General features: G+C 40.9%; 1 pseudogene; it reads right to left on the bottom strand.

Annotated features, from left to right (window-relative positions):
• LOC112071980 (optineurin-like) overlaps window positions 1-1229 on the bottom strand; it is a 2659-nt pseudogene extending 1430 nt beyond the window's left edge.
• Window positions 1230-10000: the final 8771 nt, after the last annotated feature.

The raw sequence follows: 10000 nt of genomic DNA, 5'->3' as shown, positions 1-10000 counted from the left end.
CCCAAGAACACAGTGGCCTCCATCAATCTTAAATGTAAGAAGTTTGGAACCACCAAGACTCTTCCTAGAGCTGGCCGCCTGGCTAAACTGAGCAATCGGTGAAGAAGGGCCTTGGTCAGGGAGGTGACCAAGAACCCGATGGTCACTCTGACAGAGCTCTAGAGTTCCACATGTGGAGATGGGAGAACCTTCCAGAAGGACAACCATCTCTGCAGCACTCCACCAATCAGGCCTTAATGGTAGAGTGGCCAGACGGAAGCCACTCCTCAGTAAAAGGCACATGACAGCCCGCTTGGAGTTTGCCAAAAGACACCTAAAGACTCTGACCATGAGAAACAAGATTCTCTGGTCTGATGAAACCAAGACTGAACTCTTTGGCCTGAATGCCAAGCGTCACATCTAGAGGAAACCTGGCACCGCTCATCACCTGGCCAAAACATTTCTAAAAACCTGTTTGCTTTGTCATTATAGGGTATTGTGTATAGATTGATGAGGGGGGGAAAAACTATTGAATCTATCTATATCCATCCCTCAATCTCTCTGCACTGACCAGAGAGGATGCCATAGGTCCGCTGGTCTCCGAGCCATGGCTGGGGCCGTTGACCAGAAGGCCTTGGTTCGCTCCAGGGTTGGAGGGGCTCGAGGGGCTGGCCAGGCTGGTAAGGCTGTGGTTCTCCCTGGTCAGTCTCTTCACTAGCGCCCGGGCCTCTTGGAAACGACAGCTGAGGAACTCCCTCTCTTCTCTAGACCTCCGCTGCCATTCCTCCATCTCCTCACAGCGCTCACGCAGGGCCTGGTTGCTGCGCTGCAACGCCTCTACACACACACACACACACAATCTGTGCCTCATTGTGGATCCAAATAAAATATTTGTATGTGTTTGTTTAGAGTAAATGTTTGTTTAGAGTAAATGTTTGTTTAGAGTAAATGTGTGTGTGTGTGTGTGTGTGTGTGTGTGGTGTGGTGTGTTGTGTTGTGTTGTGTGTGTGTGTGTGTGTGTGTGTGTGTGTGTGTGGTGTGTGTGTGTGTGTGTGTGTGGTGTTGTGTGTGTAGTGAGTGAGAGTAGAGAGAGAGAGAGAGGAGAGTCCTACCTCGGAGCTGCTGGTTGTCTCCCAGTAGTCTAGTCACCACCTCATTGGCTGCCAGCTCAGCAGGAACCTGAAGAACCACGCTACTCTCGTCCCCTGCATCTCCCACTGCAGGGCTATGTCTGCCTGGGGCTGCACCATGTCGCTGAACATTATGCATCGTATTATAGAAAACAAGAAACGTATACAGACACACCATCAGTTCTGTACAGCATTACAGTATCTGCCTTTAGGCACTGATCCCATGACTCAAAGCTACTAGTACAAGACACTAGGTAGGTTTCCAGTCACCCAGGTTTATTCAACAAAAGCAATGTCGCAACAACAACAAATCTTGCAACATGTGTAATGGAAAGGAATATATACAGGAGCTCTGTTCTGAAGATCGACAACATTTTTATTCATTTGACGGGTGGATTTTTATTTTGTCAAACTTTCTTTATATGGTGACAATAAATTAGGATTGCACATACTTTTGAAGGTACGCGAGGCACGTGATTTTATCACGTAACAATAAGTTCCACTCCACATTTCATTCTAAATGTTACTTCTTGCAAAAATCATTATTTTTTCACATCCAATTTAGTTTCCCCATCCAATTATATCAGATTACGAGTGGACGTTCCCATCCATTATATCAGATTACAGGATCTAATTTCCCATCCATTTACAGATCTACAGGTGACGTTTCCCATCCAATTATATCAGATCTACAGGAGTGCAAGTTTCCCCATCCAATTATATAAATCTACAGGAGTGCAGTTTCCATCCAATTATATCAGATCTACAGGAGTGCAAGTTTCCCATCCAATTATATCAGATCTACAGGAGTGACGTTTCCCATGCAATTAATCAGATCTACAGGAGTGCAAGTTTCCCATCCAATTATATCAGATCTACAGGAGTGCAGTTTCCCATCCAATTATATAGATCTACAGGAGTGCAAGTTTCCCATCCAATTATATCAGATCTACAGAGTGGACGTTTCACCGTGGCACGGACCGCGGCGTAGTGTTGGCACATGAGAATTATTCGAATATGGCAGATATTAGGCTGGACAATAGAACAAGTCAAAATTCACCCAAGGCTGAAAAAACAGCCAAAGAACGTTGGCTAAACTGGAACACTAGCGAGGCCATAGTAAATGAATGGAACAAGAACCTTCACAGAGTCTCTTCTTGACTGTCACAGAGTCTCTTCTGACTGGAGTGATGCTTAGAATTACATTTCCCTTAAATGTCACAAAATGTTTTTATCCCTTTTCATTTTACCACTACAACTGTTTGGACGACTGGAAGGAGAAAAGCTTGTGTGAACATCCGCCCTCGATAGTGTCAACTGTGCTTATGTCTGCGTAATGAGGAAGTAGGGAAAACATGAAAACTTCCGGCTATTTCTGGTCTATTGATCGATGACAACCGAGCTCGTGCCCGGCGTATTACATAATTACAAAAGATGAGATTCTCCTGATTAAATTGGTGTCGATTGAAAAAAATTAAATATCACATTGTGCGATTTTTTGTGAATAGACAGTCATGCCCCTATAGGAAACAATGGGGCGACCTCCCGACTTCCATGAGTTTTTGGTGAAATAGAGATCATGCCCTATAGAAAATGGGCGACCTCCGACTTCCATGAGTTTTTGGTGAAATAGACAGTCATGCCCCTATAGGAACAATGGGGCGACTCCCGACTTCCATGGAGTGTTATATCATCTTGAAATTTTAACAGCATATATGCTACCCAATTTACATCATTAGACAGAATCCTAAATGAAATGGTGTAGAACTTCCAAACATCAATTTTGAAATAGACATTGCCGTTATGTTGGGAAGAGGAATGTCTAAAGAACAGTATTATTTAACCAGCTATTTATCTGCTACCATTTGCCTTTTTTCTGTTCTACAATGTGTTTGAACTAGCAATTTTTTTTTTTAAATCACTTTATTTAACCAGGTAGTCTAGTTGAGAACAGTTCTCATTTACAACTGAGACTGGAGATAAGCAAAAACAGTTTGACACATCAACACAGAGTTACACATGGGATAAAGAAACCGGTGGATATACCTGTTATACTTCCCTTTTCATTATTCACATTGTTCTAATTCTCTGATAGCATGGCAAGCAGACAAGCAGGCAGACAGGCAGCACACTTCTGTAAACAAAAGCTCAGCAAAGGCTCTTAAAACCTTTTGTCAATAGGGGGAGCTGTTAGCATTATTTATTTTTTTACATTTCCAAATTAAACTGCCTCGTACTCAATCTTGCTCGTACAATATGCATATTATTATTACTATTGGATAGAACAAAATCTCTAGTTTTCTAAAACCGTTTGAATTATGTCTGTGGGTGAACCAGAACTCTTCTACAGCGAAACTCATGACAGGACATGCGAAGCTCTGAAAATAGTCTCTGATCTCGTGATCAGTTTAAAACTCTGTGTGGCCTATGGCTTGACATGAACTGCACCCGCCTTCCCCTGGATGTCAGTAACCAATGGAAGTGGAATGGTGTCTCTACGTGTTTTCAGAGTTTTTAAAAGGGAATGGGTGAGATGTCCCTTCTTTTCGACGCTCGCCAGGACGCAAGGGAGGACATCAGAATCGCATGCTCAAAAGCTCTCGTTATTGATCAAAGATATATCGTCTGTGATTTATTCGATATAGGTGTTAGAAAATCATAACGAAGTTATTTGAAACCGATTTATTATCAGTTTATGCGAGTATATTGCTATTTTTCTGAATTTCCTTAGTATTGCGTTTGAGGATTTGGGCATGTGTGTGCCGTGTAGCTATCGTTAGCTGCTAGTTCCGAAGTTGAAGAGGTTGTTTTTCAACAAAGCAACGATTCTTTTGGCAAAGGACACATTGCCCAGATACTGAGGAAGCGTCGTAAAAGTAAGAGTTATTTATGATTTTATTCCGTATTTATGTGGAAAATGTAAACGCAGTTGTAGCCATTTTTTTGGCGGCACTAGTCTGGCTGTAACTCACAATGTATGTCTAGTAACGTAAATTTTAAAAATCTAAATCAGCGGTTGATTAATAACCAATGCACTTTCATTAGCTGTCCAACCTGTATTTTTTTTGTCAATCTAATCGATAAATAATCGTAACCTTAGGTGCTTTCCAAGATGGCGCGGCAGAATGCATGCCATGTTTTTGACAGATAACATTGCATTACACGATTTGTGATGCTAAATATGCACATTTTCGAAACAACTCTATATGCATTGTGTAATATGATGTTACAGGACTGTCATCTGAAGAATTCTGAGAAGGTAGTGAAAAATTTATATATTTTGGTGGCGATAACGTTATCGCCCTTTTGCTTGATTAATGCTGGTGTGATGTTAGCTCATGTGGTATGCTAATATAACGATAATATTGTGTTTTCGCTGTAAAACACTTTAGAAAATCTGGAATATTGTCTGGATTCACAAGAATCTGTGTCTTTCGATTGCTGTAGGCTGTGTATTTTAGAATATGTTTTAGGATGAGTATTTTGGTAATTGAACGTCGTCTCTGTAATTATTCCGGCTGCTTCCAACGCTATTTCAGATTGCAGCTGCAATGTAGAACTGTGATTTATACTGAAATATGCACTTTTTCTAAAAAAACATATCCTATACATTATGTTTATCAGACTGTCATCTTATGAGAGTTGGTTTCTTGGTTAGTGGCTTATATATATTTTTTTTATTAGTCGAATTAGTGATAGTACTTGATGGAGTAAAAACTGGTGGAGTAAAAAAAGTGGTGTCTTTTGCTAACGTGGTTAGCTAATAGATTTACATATTGTGTCTTCCCTGTAAAACTTTTTAAAAATCAGAAATGATGGCTGGATTCACAAGATCTCTATCTTTCATCTGGTGTCTTGGACTTGTGATTTAATGATATTTAGATGCTTGTATTTACTTGTGACGCTATGCTAGGCTATGCTAGTCAGCTTTTTTACTGTGGGGGGTGCTCCCGGATCCGGGATGAGTACCAAGTAAAAGTTAAAAGATCTACCAGATGTCTATATGTGAATCTAATTTCCAGCGTGTGTCTAGTGTCTGTGTTTATGTTAAAGGTGAATAAACAGTTACTACATTCATTTTTGGATACACATCCATTTTTTTTTTTTTTTTTACTTATAAATTAATATCTCCCATTGTTTCAGAAAATAATATAACTTAGAAATGCCTCATGAGCTTAGTTCAACAGTCATTCTCTATCAGAACCCAAAATACAACCTTGTTTTACTCCAATGTTTGTATTTAAAAATAAATAATAATAATACATATCACTGTAAKGCTACAAAACTGGTTGAGAGAATGCCAAGAGTGTGCAAAGCTGTCATTAAGGCAAACGGGTGGCTACACTGAAGAATCTCCAATATAAAATATATTTTGATTTGTTTAACAGTTTTTTGGTTACTACATGATTCCATATGTGTTATTTCATAGTTTTGATGTCTTCACTATTATTCTACAATGTAGAAAATAGTCAAAATAGAGAAAAACCCTGGAATGAGTAGGTGTGTCCAAACTTTTGACTGGTACTYTATGTATACACAGGGCTAAAATGGGTTATCCGTAGGTTTAGGGTTTTTAACCTTTTCACACCAGTGAGTTCCAAAATATCTCTAACGGTCACTATAGCGTGAGATGTTTTCTGCATGTGATGTCAGAGTGCAGTCACCGTTCCAAAATGGGATTGTTACGCAACAGGACAGTTAACACCGCCTGCTATAGGCTGTTTCAAATTGTCAATTTCAATATATTTTCAAACAAGTTTTATTTTCTAACAGTTTAAATTGGAGGTGTGTTCCACCTCATTAATTCACATAGAAGTTGCCCATTTCAGCATTGAGGACAATTCATGTTTGAGGTTTTACTGAGCCGAACAAACTTCTCTCTTCGAGGAGAGCCCAAGCACTTCACCAATGTTTCTGCAGATCATGTATGCAGACATGTGTGCAGTCCTGCACGATTTGGCACATTTTCTAACCCTAACCCTTGTTGTTTTCCTTACAAATAATAACTTCGGACATGTGTGCTTTCCTATCAAAGTAAGCGCTTTATTTTCTGTAAATCGTGTTGTTTCTACTGTAGCATGAAGTATGTATGTATGTATCATAATGTATTTACAGTTTTAGTCACATTTTCAAGTACTGGTGACAAATAATGCATTCCGATTATTGCATAGATTGTAATGGACACCTATGTGTATAAAAATACTTTTTTGAAGGTTGATTATGAGCTAATGCTAAGCTATTTGGCAGCTATGTGTGGCGCCATGTTTGTTGACATTATACAATGCATTCTGAGGTCACGTAAACTTCTGTCAGACCAAAGCTGTTATAATGAGGTGAAGGAATGGTTCKCTCATCTTTCGGGTAAACTTCCAGAAGTGAATGAAGGGAAGTGGATGATCGTAGACAACACACCCCCTTCAACATGCATATTGCAAACAGACCCAACTCATCTTGTAATCTTTGGTTGACGCGAAAAACAAACATGGCGGCGCACACAAACTACCCATCGTCGGATTACTTTCGATTCTAGAAAGTGTTTTACTATATTATTTKGATCAATGTTGAGCTCACCTGTGATGTGATGAATTATGAATAGTAATTGCTATTAGCTAATTCATATTGTGGTTTCTGTCAACCGAGAGMTATCTAAATATGACCGCTTGTATGATGTCAATATTTCCTCAGTTAGCGCTAGGACTAATGTAGCCTACATTTCCCGGTTTGGATGATTGCATTATGCGGTCATTACTTCTGTGAATGTCTGTATATTTCATCCAACAATAAACGTGTTACATTCAGGACATAACTTTGTAAGGACTGTGTTCGTGCAAAATGTTTCTGTGAAGAAAAAAAACAGTGTGCCTAGCTCAAATGCTGTTGCGTCAATCGAAACTGACGCTAATAAATAGCATTCGTAATCAAAACCCGAACAATGCAGATAAATTACCCAGAATGATCACGCCCGTTTGTCCGTAGGTGTGAAGGTCAAGGGGGGGGGGGGGGGGGGCGGGATCATGTGTTTATAGCTCTCTTGCTGCTTCCTGTGGCCTTCTGCGGGTAGTACATACCTCATTCACGACACTTGCTAGGCTCATAATCTGAGGTAGAAACAGCATCAGATCTACAAATCAATGAGCTAAACCCTATCCATATGGTTTGCAACTCAGTGAACCTGCGCAGCAGTCGCTCAATTTGATGCTRATGAACAAACAGATTGTGATGCATGTCAAATTACCCAGCAGCCATTTAGATAACAAATCATCAAAAGAAAAAAGGTTATGTCTTCTGGTTGTTTAAATGTTTTATTTTATTCAATTAACCTTTATTTAACTAGGCAAGTCAGTTAAGAACAAATTAAAATGTACAATGACGGCCTACCAAAAAGGTCTCCTGCGGGGACGGGGGCCTGGGATTTAAAAAATAAATACAATATAAATATAGGACAAAACACACATAAGAGAGACAACTACATAAAGAGAGACCTAAGACAACACAACATGACAACAACATGGTAGCAACACATGGTAGCAACACAAAAACATGGTAAACATTATTGGGCAAAGTCAACAGCACAAAGAGCAAGAAGGTAGAGACAACAATACATCACGCAAAGCAGCCACAACTGTCAGTAAGAGTGTCCATGATTGAGTCTTTGAATGAAGAATGAAATCGGTCACATCTTGAAAAAGAGGACAGGGACATGCGTTTTGTTTAGATTTTACAACATTTTTCTGAAAAAAAGAAATGGTTAACCATGACCAGAWCATGTTTAACGTATGATAGTTATGCGCCAGCCATCACTATCACTGTGGGTTACAACAACGTGTACCCGGGCGAACAGTGAGCTTGCCCACCAAGTTGCGGTAACATTAGTAACACGTTACATGAGCTAAGCCTACAGGGTTAACGCGACGCCGGCATTGTAACGCAGAACAATGGGCTGGGAATAGAGCGTTCGGAAGGCGAGTTGGTGCCACGGTGTTCAACAGAGCTAATAGGAGTGTAACCGCTGTGAAATGGCTCGCTAGTTAGCGGTGGTGCACGCTAATAGCCTTTCAATCGGTGGCGTCACTTGCTCTGAGACCTTGAAGTAGTTGTTTACCCTGTTATTTTAAAGGTCGCGGCTTTTGTGGGGCGACAGGTAACGAGGGTGACTGTTGTCAATGTGTGCAGAGGGTCCCTGGTTCGGGGCAAGGAGAGGGACGGAAGCTATACTGGTACAGGAGCAGGGTGAAAAYGGCCCTAAAATATCGCCTGTTTTTTGCGATTACTTCAAAACTACGGCAACCAGCTGTGACATATGCTAATATTATTAAACTGGGCTCCATGTCGAATGCATAAAAAAGCGTTAGAAATGTAAATGTGTCCAGCCTACAAATATTAGTCAATGAATGCGTTCTGTCCATGCGGGCTACATAAGACATGCGGTGGGAGGGCATACATGCTGTCGCCAATCTAATGATCAACTTGTCTAAATGGGTTATGGAAACACTTCAACACTGTAACGTTGTATGTCGTCATTACCTCGAGTTTATCGACAACACTTGGTTCAATGGAAACGCGCCCTAAAATGAAATTGTCACATCTATTTTCTACGCGAACTTTCTAAATGTCAACAATACAAAACAAGTCACTGGACAAGTTAATGGAAAAACAGTCAGTCTGCTCGGAGCTAACTAGCCTACTTTCACTTTCGCTTCTAGTTCAATCACGGTGGTTGGTGATTATCTAGTTAGCTAACCTATCTTTACTTAGCAAACCCGCTAAATACAGACCGTGTTAGCTAATGAAATACGGTCAGCTCGCTTGCCAACTATTTGCAAGTCATCCAGTCATATAAAGCCTATAGCTAGAAAGCCGTCAACAACACCGTTCGTTTGGTAAGGTTAGCTAGACTGACATGGGACTAGCTACCTAACATGGCTAATTCGGGCTAGCCATGACCATCACGTCAGCTAGTTAGCACAACAGTGGCAGCCAATGACATATCTAGCTAACTTGATGTCAAGAAAGCTTACCTTTTCTCTGCAGGTCTCTTGACGTAGCTAGCTAGCGTTAATCAGGCTAACGCTAGTTAATTAACCTAGCTAGCTCTGGTTTGATTGTCGCAGACCAAGCGTATTTCCGCAACTGACACCAACTCTACGTTGTGTTTCTATTCAAATCTGGTAAAATTATTTCTAGCGCTAGGTCTCTTGACATTATGCTAATGTAGCTGTCAAAGTGACTGAGCTATGCTAGCTTGCGCCAGGAATTCCTACTTCCGCACTGTGAGAGATGACGTCATCTTCTTTGAAGATTAACGGCGTCTGGCATCCAATACGTGTTGCATTACCGCCTCCTACTAGACTGGAGTACAACAGCCTTATCCTGCTTCAAAATAAATACCCTACCATCTAACACTACACTCACAAAAAAAAAATGCGTTACTCCACTATTTACATCTATTTAGGCCTACTTCAGGCCACAAATGCTAAAAATCCAATCTTACTGAAACATATATCACTTGTTGGTTTATCCCTCTGTACTGGTATAGATCTACTAGTCACACCACTCCTCTCAGGATCCCTCCCCCTTGACCCATCTTCCTCTACTTTCTTCACTGCCTCAGCATAGGTCAACTTCTGCACCACTCTAACCCTGAAAACCTACACCTGCCTCTCTCACACAGGACATTTCTGAGCCCCAGCCCCATGGGCACCCCTACAGTTAACACATACCACTACTTTCCCCAATGCTACACATTCCTTTGTCTCATTCCCTTCGGCACACTTCTCACACCTAGGAACCTTCCTCCTACACACTGCTGCCACATAGGAACCTTCCTCCTACACACTGCTGCCACATAGGAACCTTCCTCCTACACACTGCTGCCACATAGGAACCTCCCT

This window comes from Salvelinus sp. IW2-2015, unplaced genomic scaffold (assembly GCF_002910315.2).
Source record: "Salvelinus sp. IW2-2015 unplaced genomic scaffold, ASM291031v2 Un_scaffold1790, whole genome shotgun sequence".
NCBI lineage: Eukaryota > Metazoa > Chordata > Actinopteri > Salmoniformes > Salmonidae > Salvelinus > Salvelinus sp. IW2-2015.
Note: the sequence above shows the minus strand (reverse complement) of the source record. Positions and strands in the feature narration are given on the sequence as shown.